General features: G+C 43.5%; 1 protein-coding gene across 1 annotated transcript in view; it reads right to left on the bottom strand.

Moving 5' to 3' along the window:
- The window catches only part of LY86 (lymphocyte antigen 86), a 62323-nt gene that overhangs the window by 45242 nt on the left and 1728 nt on the right, over nucleotides 1–15353 (bottom strand). The window lies entirely within an intron of this gene.

The following is a 15353-nucleotide window of genomic DNA, read 5'->3' as shown; positions in this document are numbered from 1 at the left end:
AACTTGTCTTTTTCCTACCTATTTTAAAAACCTTGGTATATAAGTATGTACGTATTTATTTGTTTGTTTTTATTGTGGCAAAAAACACATGACATTGAATTTCCCATCTTAACCATTTTCAAGCGTACAGTTTGGAAGTCTTCCGTATATTCACATTGTTGGGCCACAGATTTCTAGAACTTTTTCATTTTGCATAAATAAACATTGTCTTTACTCTCCTCCCTATAAAAGACCAGATCAAGGACATGAGAATGCTTTATGTTCACTCACCAGCCCCTCCTCCATGTGCTATTGTTATCTGCCATTTTGCACTAGGCAGCCTCCGATATGGCCCCAGGTATCCCCTCCTACATGGCATGTCCTGTGCAATCCCCTCCTCTGAAGTAGCCCAGTGACTTGCTTCTAAGCAGTGGAACATGGCAAAAGCATTGGGATGTTGCTTCTGAGATTAGGCTGCAATGTCATAAGACTTTGACAGCTATCTGTCATGTCCTCTCTCTCACTCTGGGAAGCACATTGCCATGTTGTGGGTAGCCTTGTGGGAAGACCCCCATGGTAAGGCACTGATATCTCTGGCTAATAGCCATTGAAGACTTGAATTCCACTAACAGCCCTGTGAGTGGGCATGGAAGCAGATCTTTGGAGGTCTGTTCATTGCCATGTACTCACATGAATTTGGAAGCAGCTGCTCCCCCAGCCAAGCCTAGAAATGACTACAGTCCACCTTCATCACCCTTTGTCAGAGACCACCAACTAAGCCACATCCAAATTCCTGCCCCAGAGGAAAAAAACTGCGAGGTGAGGTGATAATGCTTATTGTTTTAAACTGTCAAATTTTAGGGCATTTGTTATGCAGAAATAGACATCTAATACATTCTTGTTCCAAATTCATCATTATCATCATTACATTCATTGATTGTTAAAATTGCCACCGCTTTGCTTGTCATTCCATTTTACATCTCAAAACTGACTTCCGGGATCATTGCCTTCTCAAGTACCTTTACAATTCTTTTAATGAGAGTCTTTCGGTGGCAAACACTCTAGATTTTTTTTCTCCAAAAAGTCTTTAATTTACGCTTATTATTGAATGACTTTTAACTATACTGTATATAGAATTCTAGGTTCTAGGTTGATTGTTATTTTCTCTTTTCTATGATAGTATTGCTGAAGCCTGCTGTCAGTCTATAACTTCTTTTAGGTAATTTCTCTTGCAACTTTTACCATTTTTTTTCCTTTGGTGATTTGTGGTTTTATCCTGGTTGGTCTAATTGTGAAATTCCTTTTACGAACCTCTGTAGGAAACTCTGTGGGAAGCACGTTGCACGTTGTGGGTAGCCTGGTGGAGAGACCCCCATGGTAAGGCACTGATATCGCTGGCTAATAAGCATTGAAGATTTATTGTGTTTATTGAACCTGAGATTCATGTCTTTTGCAGTTCTGGAAAATTTTCAGTATTTTTTCTTCAGAAATTGCCTTTTCCCCTATTTGTTCTATTTTCTTCTCTAGCTGTAGCTCCATATTTTTTGTTTTTTTATTTCTCTGTGGTAGGTTTTGAGTCATCGCTCTAAACCTTTCATCCAGTCCATCAGTTCTCCCTTCAGCTATTTTAAAATCAATGTTTTAACATATCCATATTTTTTATTTCAACAATTAAATGTTGCATTTTAAAGGGTTTTATTTTATTCTTTTTCACACTTCCCTGATTATTTCAATATTATTTTTTTCTCATGCTTTGATTTTTTTTAATTAAAGAAGTTATACATTTTATTTTTATATTCTGTACCTTACATTTCTAAAATCTAATACCTTTGGGAGTAGAATTCTACAGTTTGGGTTTTCTCTGCTGACTCTTCCTCGTGGTGGTTTATTTCCTTGTCTTTTTAAATTTTGGACTGTGAGCTTATGGTTAAAACTTTAGAGACCCAGTGAAATGTGAATTGAGGGTATATGATCCCATAGAGATAATTAATATTTCCTTCTGCCTATATGCCTCAGATGTTCCCAATGAATAACCACTCTAAATTTAATTTCTAGGCTTGAGTTTTTTTGAACTAGGAAGGTAGTACATACATTTGGGGCCCAAACCTAGATGATAATATGCTTAGATGGCATATTTGCATGGAAGACTTATTTTCCCAAGAGATTAGGCAGAGTTAGATAAGTTTTTCTTTCTTTTATCGACTGTGACTCTTAGAAGGTTGTAGCTTCATGGAGGGATCAGCTTTCCATCTCATACGGTGAAGGGCTTGGTTACCAAACTCACGCACAGCCATTAAAGCCTAAGTTCTGGGTAACGGAGATTGACACATTTTCTGTGGGTAGACACACAACTTTATTGTTGGTTTTCCACTCTGTGTTTTTTTGTTTTTTTGTTTTTTGTTTTTTGTTTTTTACTTTAGCTTTGGCTTTGTTTTGACTTCTGGAGACCTCTCATCATTTTTTTTTTTTTTTTTTTTTATTGCAAGCTCTGCTATATATTTAAAAGATTTGTGTCATATCTTATCCATTATTTTCAGATGTTTTATAGCAAGACAGTTTTTTATGATAGAAAGAAGTTTTTTATGTAGACAAGAAGACTGCCCACTTCATACAGTTTCCTTAGATGTGTGGGTAATTTTTTTGTGCACTGTCTTGGTTTCTCTTTTGCCAGGGTCCTGTTCATGAATGCTTTAGTGTGATGTTAGAGATCCAAGTGCACAAGGACACTGCAGGGTGCTATGGTCTGAATGTTTGTGTCCTCCGACGTTTATATGTTAAAACCTAATTCCCAATGCAATCATATTAAATGGTGGAGGCTTTGGGACATGATCAGGCCATGAGGGCAGCACCCTCATGAATGGGACAAGTGCCTTCATAAAAGAGGCCTGAGGGAGCTTATTTGCCCTTTTCGCCATGTAAGGACAGAGTCAGGAGGCACATCTGTAAAGCAGAGAGTGAGCCCTCCCCAGACACTGAACCTCCTGTCACCTTGATCTTCGACTCCCTGGCCTCTAGAACTGTGAGCAATGAATTTCTGTTGTTTATGAGTTACCCAATCTAAAGTACTTTGTTATGGCAGCCTGAATGAACTAAGACACCAGTATTTATTTTCCTCAAAGATTTCTTCCTGTAAACACCTATAACTCTTTGCTTGAGGGCTATCTGTGACTGTGGGAGTAAGCTTGTCCAGTACACAGTTAAGCCGAAAGTGCTGAGAGTTGATGCCTCCAGGAACAGCTCTCAACAAATAACAGGTGGGAGTTGATAGATCAATACCCCAGTTTCTTCCCCCTGGAGATGTGACATCTCTAAGGCATGTTCCACAAGGGCTCCCCAGGGTCCCCAGAAGGACTGAACCCCCGTTACCCACAGCAGTGAGCTGCACTGGCTTCCTTTTCTTCCCTGTCTCGCTTCTTCACTCTCCTGCTGGTGCCTACCAGGATCATTTCTCAAACAAACTTGCACTCAGTTCTTTGTGCCAGGGTCCATGTCTGAGGAAACTCTAAACTTAAGCAATATTTAAGCAAATTCCTATAATTCACATTGAGTATGGACTATGTATACTGTACTAATTCAGATATGGTTTCATCACCAGAGTAATTTACACTAGGTTTCTTGCTTTCGGCTTTGTTTTGGAAATGCATGTTTCAGTGGTGTTTGTGGGTATCAAGAAGAATTTTTAATAGATTTGGGTCTGCTAGTTATCAAATCTAGCAATTCCAGATGTTCAAATGGTGATGGGACTGACATGAACTAGGTATCCTTGAATACTTGATTTTTGGGCTGATGAGAATATTCCAAATTGAACAAGTGGGTACATAATTATCATATAATTAGCATTCTTCGGGACTCGTGTGGTGACCCCACTTTGACACAGAGGGTGGTGATGGTGAAACTGAACTGAAGGATGTTTCCTGGAAATGCTTTGAGTCAAGAAGGGGAAGGAAGGTGGTAGGGTCAGGTGGCATAAAAGGCATGACCTGGCTAAACCCTTTCTTCTCCATAGCAGAGGCTGCAAATGGTTAGCCCCTGTACTGTTCCTAGCTTCCAGATGGGTTTTGTTGGTCTGCACAATGTTTAAACACACTTAGAATAGCTGCCATATTTATAAACTAGGAGGCTGCACCTCTAGATGAAGAACTTTAGCTTCTTTTGAAAAATGAGGAGATCAGGCATCCCAGTTCCTGCATTCCCACATGGCAATCAGATGGAGGGAAACAGAAGTTTCCCTCTTGAGATGAGGCAAGCACCATGGTCCCTTCTGCTTTCCATTGTGTATTTCTATTGTATATTACAACTACTTTCTATTGTATATTGCAACTTACCCTCTTTGTTCATCATCTGCCCTTTCCATGAAGATATTTTCGTGTTTGACCCTCGCTTTCCATCTTCTGGCATGGGCGAGATGTAGGGGATGACTGTGATTTAGTAGGAAGGGAACTGTGGCCTTCTCTCTCTGTTGCCTGTTCTCCTACCACTGCTTCCCCCACATGCTGAAGATCCACTCCCCCAGGAAAGAAGCCCTGCTGAGATCCTGAGATCAGGTAGTATTTACATAAGAGTCTCCTGCTCATTGTTTCTGTTATTGGCTCTAAAACCTCAGGCACATTTTTGTTAGGATACCTGATACTTGCTAGCAAGCCTGCACTCTGTTCAGCCACTGCTTCAAATAAAAAAAGAGCCACTGGCAATTTTCTCCTCAGGTATTTTTTGGAAATGTGCACACTTATTTACCCATGAATTGCCCTTTAATTTAGTCAAAACTGAAGCCCAGTGTGAGGCAGAAAAGCTATTGTGCATCCTGGAAGAATGATGTTCCTGTCTTCTCTCCAAAAACCTCAGTGTAGGTCAGTCTAGAATTTATTCTCTGGGGACTTGAGGCTCCTCATACTTCCCTTTAGGAATATCCTCCATCCAGTTATCTAGACCCGTGGCAGATGATCCCAGTGGAGAGAAGTGGAAGGATTTTGGTGTTTATCTGATATATGAAGTTGGTTGTATGCAGCAAGCTTTTCTACATTTGGAGAAAAGACCAGAAGAATCAGGCCCTGGCATCAAGCTTTTGGGTGTTGGGGGCCCAAATGACCTGCTATATTTTCTTTTCTTTTTTTCTTTTTTTTTTTTTTTTGAGATGGAGTCTCTGTCTAGCTCGCAAGCTGGAGTGCAATGGTAAAACCTCCACTCACTGCAACCTCTGCGTTCTGGGTTCAAGCAATTCCCCTGCCTCAGTCTCCCAAGTAGCTGGGATTACAGGTGTCCACCATCACACCTGGCTAATTATTTGTATTTTTAGTAAGGAGAGGGTTTCACCATGTTGGCCAGGCTGATCTTGAACTCCTGACCTCAGGTGATCCGCCTGCCTCGGCTTCCCAAAGTGCTGGGATTACAGGAATGAGCCACCGCACCCAGCTGACCTGCTGTATTTTCATCAGGCATCTCCTGTCATGGTTATGTGTTTACTAAAGGCTGTTGGAGTCCTTAATGAGGCTCCTATCACAGAGGAAAGCAGCCCTTACTCTAAACAAGCTCTTGCTTTCACTGCCCTATGAAAATGCCATTTCTATGTAAAGTTTACAATAATAGTACATTTATGGAATTCCTTATCCTCTCAATATTATAAAGGAGCCCCCAGTGGTCTCTTGCATATTCAAAGACCCTATTTTGTAGGGTCTGGGGCAAAGCAAGACATGGGGAAATTGCCCTAAGAGGAGGGCTGCCTAGAGAGAGGATCCTTTTGTGCTTTGGGGATGTGGGTGTGCAGGAGGGGGTCTGGTCTTGCTTTATGTGGCATCTTTCACCTGACATTGGGTGAGTTTGCTTCATGTGATGGTTTTTATGCTTGAATAAGAAGCAGAGCTTGCCTGGGAGGGTGCTGTCGGGCTCTGCTGCTGGCTGACTGGCTGGCTTTGTGGCCGTGGTTAGGACACATTGCTTTTCTGGCTCAGATGTTCCTTTTCTAAACAAGGAGACACTTGGAGTGAAGCCCTGAGGCTCTATCTTGCCTGAACATTTTCCAGTACTATAAGGGAACCCCGTCTGCCTGTGGGCAGGGACTGGCAGAATGCTGACCCCTCGCTCTGTGCCTGCAGAGCACCAGGCTTGTGGGGAAATAGGTCATCATGTGACAGCTCCCTGCAACCCAATGTTTCACCATCAGCTGCAAGGCAGACTGTCAAAAACCAATCACTCAGCCTCACAGGACATCAAACTGATATTCAGGAACCACTCCAGTGTCTCACCCCACACTGGGGCATGCTTCCCTCTTATCCCTAGCCACTAAGAACTGACTGAAAAGACCAAAGTCCTCTACGACTGCACTGATGGAATGCTAGAGGGTAGGTTAAGGGAAAGTCCTCAAGAGTCCTCTTCTCTGCTGGTTGGGGTGAACGGCATTAACGATATCAGGCAGTTCCTAGAAATAGGAAGACTACTGTTTTGAGCTCCTGAAGACCTCATCTCTCGTGATTCTGTCTTTAAAAATTACTTAGCAGGCATGTCTGGGTGATAACAAAGGTGGGAAGGAAATTGGGTCGTGTCCCAAACACTAGATGAACACGGAGCCTCATTCTTAGTTATTTGGAGATTCCAAGCATTTCCATCCATATGGATAGATCAGAGACAACTAGGCAGTTTTTTCTATCTTTGTAAGCAAGTAGGAGTCAGGACAAAGAGTTGTGAATGAGCCAGATAGTCTTGGGAAAAATGGAACAGAAGGACTGATCAGCTCAAGTGGTCCCATATAAACATTAGGCAGAATATCAGGCAACAGTCAAATCAGCACCAGTGATCGCACAGAATGTACAAATGGAAAGACAGGTCAATGCCATGTTCTAAGATGATGAACTAGCTAAGTGTTGTAAGGATTAACCCTGACCATGCAGACAAAGTTCATCATGTCCTGTAAATCACCCCTCTAATGATATGTGGAGAAGGCCAGGGCAGGCGTGAGTTTCCAATGATGCCTGCAGGCCAGGTCAATATACAATAAGGGTGGGACAATGAGTTACAAGACACTGACCTAGCACAACTTAAAGAGCATGTCACTTGAGAAAAAAAGCAGCAGGGTAGAGGGAACTTTTTGAAAGAAGAGGCATAAATTATCTTAAGCATGTAATAGGTAAACTTTAAGTAAAGAGAGCTCAACTTGTGGACTGTCCACCAAGCCCAGAATCAACTGGTTGGTAAGTCAAAACTTGCATCCTCAGATGATCTGAAGAGGTAGCCTTTATCTTTGGTCTGGAATGTATTAGACACCCAGAAAAATACTGAGATAAATTTTACTGTAATCTTGGGAAAGTTTAAGAGTATAGGTAAAAATAAATGTCAGTACAAAGATAATAAAGAGATAAATGTAAACTCATGGTATCAGTATTTTGAAATGACGTTAAGAAAAAGAATAATGGGTTGAATAATCTTGTGATAATTTGTGTGTGCTTTGTCTGCTTTTGAAATTTATAAAGCAAATTTTTAAAAATCTGCTATATTCGATTAGATGTTTAAGACAAATTTGTGGCCAGCGTATGTATGTCTGCAAAAATTAATTTGTTAAATTTACAAAGTTTTGACTTATTAGTTGTGTAAGTAGTGTTGAATTGTTTAAAGGGATATTTTAAAAACACAATATAAGAAGACTAAATTGAGCACTAAAGCACACAGAGAAGCCCTTTGAATAAGAAAGATCTCAGCTATACGGGTGGATTCTAATGGTTAGGAGGCAAAAGGAATCCTGATAATTCTATCCTAGATTTCTCACTGAGGCTGGTGTAGCTTCCACTGGCCAGAAGGGAAGGTGTCAGGTTTCAAATAAGAGAGCCCTTGGAGGGCATTCTGGCTGATCAGGCAGCCTATGTGAACTATAAATTGTGCTTGGAAATGTGAGTGGAGATTTCCGGGCTGGAGATTTTATTTTTCTTCCTGGCCACTGGGTTGGTTACCACTCACTTCTGCTCTGAGGGCAGGGAGCACACAGTGATGCCTTCCTGGATCCCAGGCAGGGGCTGGTGGATACTGACATGCACACTACCTACTGTACACGAATCCCACAGACGGAGGTGCAAATACTGGTTTCCCGATAGATAGACCCCAGCACGCTTCTTTTGTTGCCCACTTGGTGTCTCTAGAACCCCAGTCAAAGCTAATGGATCAGCGGCCTCAGATATTGCCTTACATGGCATCCCAGAAAAGGAATGAACACCAACCTAGATGGTACGTAGGTCGCGGATGGGTCACCCTTTTATTTCAGTGAAAACCCCGCCTTGTTGTTCAGGTTTTGGAAGAAGCACCTGCCTCTCTATACTCCATCCTCAGCCCTGCTCCCGTTCTGTGCCTTCCGACTGCTCTAATTAAGATCAACAACCTCTGTCCACCTGGAGCTCCTGCATCATGGGTTACCTGGTGCTGTCGGGTTCTGCCTGGAGCTCTGGCTGCACTACTGGAGCTGGGAATGGGTTCTTCCACCTTTGCTTTCCTTGGGCTCTGGAGAAAACAGAAACTGCTCTGGTCTTTACACTCCCCCTCCCGCGGGCCTGGGTCTGAAACCATGCCCAGGACCTCACAATCGCTGCTGCTTTAGGAATGTGTTGTCTGTGCTGTAGTTTCTACAAAAATAGCTGCTGGGCTGGAGGACAGCCCTCCCCATCTCTACCTCTCCAAAGATTCTCCTCCCAAAACACGAGCAGAGCTGCCCATTAAGATTTTGCCTGAGGATGGCAATAGCGGTGAACAGTGTTTGGGAAAACGTTCCCTGCCTGCAGAAGAGGCCTCTTTAGGACTGCAGACTCTTGGCTTTTTTCCCTCTCTAGGTTCCTATTCACTAAGTTACTTAGCATCTCGTTTAAAAAGTGCTTTGGAGAATTATCTCTGGCTTGGAGGTTGGGCTGTAAAATGTTCCCACCAATGGAAACCCAGAAGATGTTGGTGGCGTGGTCACAGGAACACACCTACGTGGTTTGCTTCCCTTCTGGCCACGTTCACTTTCATCTAGCATCAAAAAAATCTGCACCGCAGTGTGAATATTCTTGTGTTTCTTTATCAACTTCCTGTCTTTAAATTTGGGCCAAAAGGCCTTGCCCTACTCAAGGAAGCTAGATGTTCAATCCTGCACGCTCAGAGTCATCCTTCTGAAATTGCATCTTTGTCTCTCCAGCTATTTGTCTACTTTTCCTTAATTATAGTTTTAGATCCTTGTTAATCTGGGAAAATAAATGAAAAGAGAAATTGCTGTCTGTGTGCAACATTTGAAAGTATTCCTAAGTGACTAGATGACCTGTGTTTTTCTTCTTTTCTTTTCTTTTTTTGATGCTGTTTCATGCATGCTTGTTTTATGCTCCATTTCCTTCAGAATTATTAGGTTCTGAGGAAAGTGGCATTTTCCCCATCCATTTTCTCCTGGGGCAGCTTTTAAAATGTTTTCTATGAACATTTTTATCAATATATCCTGTTGGTTCTGCTACATGGCAAGGTTGTTTGCAGCTTAGCCTCTATTCTGTATGGAGATGTTCTACATTCTTGAAGTCTGATTAATTGTCCTGTTTGACCACTTTGATGGACGATTCAGGCACATGTGACTTGATTCAGGCTTTGTAATTAAGAGGCCTTTTTGGAGGTCAGCTAAAGCACCTGCCCTGTAGCAAATATCAGCAACATGGGAAGCCTATTTAGGCAGAGGTGGACTTAAAGGCCGACTGTCTTTAAGGGGAGGAGAGCAGGTGCTGATTGCAAGTGTGAAGCCTGGTGACCAGATGCCATGGTAAACTGACCCTGGATGCTTCCAGGGGGCTGCCAGGTCAGCCCACAGCCCTCCACACACTGCTGAATAGGGATTCCTCCCCTCCCTGCTCACCGACTATCCCACAGCGGAATGGTTGGGCGTGGTAAATAGGGCTTCCTCAGGAAATTAGCATGCCTCCTGTGCAGGAGGGCTCTGACTATAAAATATGCTGTTCTTAATGATAGGAGAATGGCCCTACATGTACTTCTTTTAATTTGGAAGATGTCATTTCTAGACACCACTTTGCAACAAATAAGAACTTGGTGCACATGGCTGAAAAATGGAGATGTGGTGGGTCTCCTTCTCCTCTGAGGCAGCCGTATGTTCCCTCCTCTGAGGGATACTTGGGAAGAGCCAAATTGGCCCAGCTCTGGATGTGTGTAGAGAGGATGGGGCTGGGGTAGGGTGGGGCAGGAGGGAAACAATTCTTTCATCAGGAGATGAATCTCGCCCCTCCTCTCCTCTCCCTCTCTTCTTTTTCCACTTCCCCCTCCTCCCCCTTCTTTCTCCTCTTTCATCTTCTTTTCCTCCTTCTCTTCTCCCCTCTCTTCTTTCTTCTCCCCTCCTCCTTCTCCTCTCCTCCTCCTCCTTCCTCTCCTCTTCTTCCTCTTCCAATTCCTCCTCCTTTCTCTCCTCCTCTTCCACCCCCTCCTCCTTCTCCTGTCTTCTTCCCCACCTCTTCTTACTCATCCTCCTCCCCCTTCCCTCCTTCTTGTTCCCTTCCCTCCTCCTACTCCTTTTTCCCCTTCCCTTCTTTCTCCCCATCTTTCTTTTCCTCTTGTTCCTCCTCCTTCCCCTCTTTCTGTCCTCCTCTCTCCTTCCCTCTCCCTCGCCTCCTCCCTCTCTTCCTGATCTCCTCTTCCTCCCCATCCTCCTTCTTTTGCTGGTCCACACACTGCTTAGGGTTTTCACTTTTTTACCTGAAGACTTATCGTCTGAGCTGTGCCTTCTGCCTGGTCTCACCCTGTATTTCTGGGGTCTGAGGGCATGACTTACTCCCTACTAGAGTTCTGTGACATAGCTCTACGTCACTGAGCATGCAGTAAGGACACGTAGGTTTGTATCATGGCTCAGGTATATTACTTTATTAAAATGCTTAATGTGTGTATGCTTCAGTTTCTATATCCAGAAAATGGAGATAAACATCCTATCTACCTCTGTTTGTAAGGATTAAATGAGGCTTTGTCAATGGAAGGACTTCATAAATTTTAAAATGGCATGCAGGAGGGAGAGATTATTCTGACAATGATGATGCTCTGAAAGGGATCTTATACATTCCTTGCAATCATGGTGGGTTTGCCATTGAGTTCATTTGCCCATGCAGCTTCTCTGTGGCTAGAATCATCTGGAAGGCCTGGAACTTGAGACTCTGATCCAGTGAAGAGCTTAAGAGATTCCTTCCTACTCTTGGCCAGGGATCGGCAAGCCTTTTCTATAAAGTTCCAGATGATTAATATGTAACGCTCTGTGGAGCCTTGCCATGTGGTCACTGTCGCCCTACCTTGCCATTGTAACACAAGAGTAGCATAAACAACACCTAAAAGAATGGGTGCAGCTGTGTCAAATAGAACTTTATTTATGGACACAGAATTTTGAATTTCAGATAATTTCCATGTGTCATGAATATTCTTCTTTTGAATTCTTTAACATTAAAAATGGAAAGATCATCCCTAGCTCACAGGCCATACACAAACAGGCACCAAATGGGGTTTGGCCTGCAGGCTCTAGTTCGCAAGTGTCTGCCTTACACGACATCTAGGAGCCACTCCTATGTCCAGGTAGCCTGTGAGTATCAGGGAAACCAAAGGGGCACATAAGTCATTTGAGCATGTGTCACAGGTCCTCCTCTGCCTGGTTGATGTCAAAACATGTGAAATTACAACACTGGGCTCTTGCCAAAAAATACAATCCAGAATTCTGCTATCTGACCCTATGAACACCCAGTAACAAAAACAATGGCAACAATAATATTTATGGAGGATTGCCCACAGGACGTGCAGCTTATCCATTCCTGTACACAATCTAACCTTCTCCCTCAAAGAAGTCTGACCTGTGATTGCTGTATTCATGGAGGATTCTGCCTTGGCCCTTTGCAGAATGTATCTTGATTCTGGGCTCTTGACCTGCACCAAGGGGCATCATTAGAAACAGCGGGTTTGAGTCACCATGGCATCTCAGTAGAGATGCCATCCAGGATGCCATCTACTCTGGGGAGAAATTCCCTTCATCGCTCATCCCTATATCAGGAAAAGCTGGGCATCTTAAAAACTAATTTTATTTTAGAAACAATGCCATTCCCTTGCTTGATTTGGCTTCAAGGAAGCTCAGAGTCTATTATACCTCAATCAGTTGTAAAATACCATACAAAGTCATCAGCAGCTAAGATGTATTGAGTGCATAGTATGTGCTAAGCACCTTTCATGTAGTCCTTCTCACATAATCTTCACACAGCCCTTTGGGTAGGTAATATGTTCTCCCTATGATATTGGGCTAAATAATGATCCCAAAAGATGTCTACCTCTTAATCCCTGAAACATGTGAATCTTATCTTATGTGGCAAAAGAGACTTTGCAGATGTGATAAAGGATCTTGAGTTGGGGAGATTATCCTAATCACAAGGGTCCTTACAGGAAGGAGGCAGAGGGAGCTTTGAAACAGAACAGGAAGGCCATGAGATGATGGAAGGAAGCAAGATGCTACACTGTCAGCTTTGAAAATGGAGGAAGAAGCCTCAGGTCAAGGAATGCAGCTATACAAGCTGGAAAAGAAAAGAAAGGGATTCTCCCCCAGAGCTTCTAAGGGAGCAAGGCCTAGGCCCTGCCCACCCAGTGAAATTGATTTTGGACTCTGACCACAGAACTATGCGTGAATGCATGTGTTGTTTTCAGTCACCAAGTAGAAATTTGTTACAGCAGCAACAGGAAACTAATACACCCTCCTTATAAACAACAATGTGAGATCTAGAGTGTGGCCCAAGATTAGAATGAGCTTCGCTGACTCCAGATTCTAAGCTCTTAACTCTCATGCTGCCTCATCTGTTACATGTGTCCTAACCTTTCCTGCCTTTATGATTTCCCCTTAGCCAACTCAGGCAAGTTTAACAAATTATATAGACTGCGGGGCTTAAACAGCCAACATTGATTTCTCAGAGTCCTCGAGGATGGAAGTCTGAGATCAGGGAGCCAGCAGGGGCAGGTTCTTGGTGAGGGCTCACTTCCTGGTTTACAGACAGCCACCTTCTGATTGTGTCCTTATGAGGTGAAAAGAGGGAGATCTCTGGCCTCTTCTTTTAAGGGTATTGATCCCATTTATAAAGTCTCCACCCTCATGACCTAGTCACATCCTAAAGGCCCCATCTCCTAATACTGTCACACTGGTATTAGGGTTTAACACAAATCTTCAGGGGACACAAACATTCAGTCCATAGCACTTTCCCTTATGCTTCCCCTCCCCCTGCTTCTTCCACTGCTGCCTATTTCCCCTTCTAATCATAAGTATTTCTGTCATCTCCTCATATCTTCGTGTATATGCTGGAGGCAGCATATAAATAAATACATTGGTGGCTGTTTGTGGCGTGTGCATGGGGTGGAGTCCCTGGGCTTTTGTAACCCTGGGACTTGGGATTTAGCAGACCCAAGGCCCTGACTGTGTTTGTTCCTCCTTTTGCTTTAGTAAAGAAAGTGGCTCTCTTCTTTCCTTTGTCACTGACAGTTGGCCGGGTCAGGACTTCTGCTTTTTCAGAAAACTGCTTACTTCCTAGTCAGTATTCAGAGCCCAGTAACTGCTTGTGAATTTCCCTTCTCCTCAAGGTTATCAAGACTGCGGAAATGATGTCAACTCAGGCCTTAGTGGTTTCTTTCCTGAATTATTGCTCCGCCTGGAGAAAACCTTATTTTCAGCCTCAAATAGCTTCCAATTCAAAATCTACACTCCTGTTTACTGCCTGAGGATCTTTCCAAAATGCAACCTCCTCCTGGCCAAAGAGAGGCAGCCCACCATTGTATGGGGTCCTGCTCATATCTCCCACTTCCTCTTTCAGCCCTTTGTGTTTTCAGCTCTCCCGCAGTTCCCTGAACCCTGTGCCTGGTCCCATTTTCCTGCCTTCACACGTGTCATTCTCTCCGCCAAACTTCTCCCTTCACCCCTCCTTTAGTCCACTTTGCCTGCTGATGAAACTCTAGACCACAGGGAGTTTTAGAGCATGGGCTCTGGAGTCAGGCAGGCTGGGGATCAATTTGTTTTAATTCCATCAATAGTTCCTCAATGTCTTACCTTCTCTGTGACCCTGGGGATATAATTCTGCCGTTATTAGCTGTGTGGCATTGGAAAAGTTAACTATTAATGACATCTTTATCCCTCAGTTTACACATCTGCAACATAAGAATGATATGTGTAAAGCACTTAGCATGGTGGCCTCTACCAACATGAGGTGCTATCATTACTATTTTAATCAGTCTTTAAGCCTCAACTTAGGCTTGGTGACTCCTTTCCCAATAGATGCAGATGCCAACCTCACCATCTTCTGACTACCATGTCACTGGTGCACAATGCCTGCTTTCACTACAGCCTTTCACACAAAGCATTTATCCTGTTGCTAAACTGTCTGATCTTCCCACCCCTTGGATGAGAACTGCATCTCTTCCATCTCTAATTCTGAGTGGCTTGGCTAAGACATTCACTGACTTCATGGAGCAACTTCACCTACAGAGGAAAGAGCCATCCTCCGGTGGGCAGGTGATGTGTCCTTGTTCTTTCCCTGACATGCCCAGTCCTCTTGCAAGTGACTTGAAAGGATGCACCGGCCTGGCTGCAGGCAGAGGGGGAGTCTGGGAGACAGATCAGCTGTGGCAACCTTTTATTCAAGGATGAATTGGAAAAACCAACCCTGACCAGTCCATTTATCTCACATCTTGCTTCTCATCCTACACCAAAAATGAATGGGATGCTAGTGGTTCTGACCCCATGGGAAAACCTAGAGTGACAACATCAGCACTGCCAGCATCCAGTCATTCATTCTCTTTTACTTATTTTTAATTTTTGTGTGTGTGTGCACTTCAATGTCCCTTATTTTTAAAAGAGTAAGGTCAAATTGAACAAATGGCCCTGGTGACTAGAGTGACCATCTGGACCTCTCTGGGCAGCTCTTTGGGTGGCAGTTGTAGGATCAGGTACTCGCTCAAGCACCACAACCCCAGCTTAGAGTGAGACCAATTCAGATGCTTAATCAACTTCTCTTTCCTACCTCCTGCAGTTCAAATGGCATTTTGCCCCCATCTCCCTCCAAAGTGGCAGATATCACAATGCCATGCATTTGCACAAGCCAGTCCCTCTAACAGCAGATGTGATCCTGAGGCTGGGCTCCTGAGTTGCTCCCCACTTGGGAGCCCTGTATGGGATGAATTGCATCCCCTCAAATTTATATGTTGAAGTCCCAACCCCCAGTACAGTAGTGCCCCCTTATCCAAGATTTCACTTTCCAAGGTTTTGGTTATTCTCAGCCAACTGCAGTCCAAAAATATTAAATAGAAAATTCCAGAAATAATTCATAAGTTTTTCATGGAGCATCCTTCTGAGTAGCATGATGAAATCTCATGCTGTCCAGCTC

This window comes from Papio anubis, chromosome 6 (assembly GCF_008728515.1).
Source record: "Papio anubis isolate 15944 chromosome 6, Panubis1.0, whole genome shotgun sequence".
In the NCBI taxonomy this organism is placed as follows: Eukaryota; Metazoa; Chordata; class Mammalia; order Primates; family Cercopithecidae; genus Papio; species Papio anubis.
The sequence above is the reverse complement of the archived record's forward strand: the minus strand, read 5'-3'. Positions and strand labels throughout refer to the sequence as shown.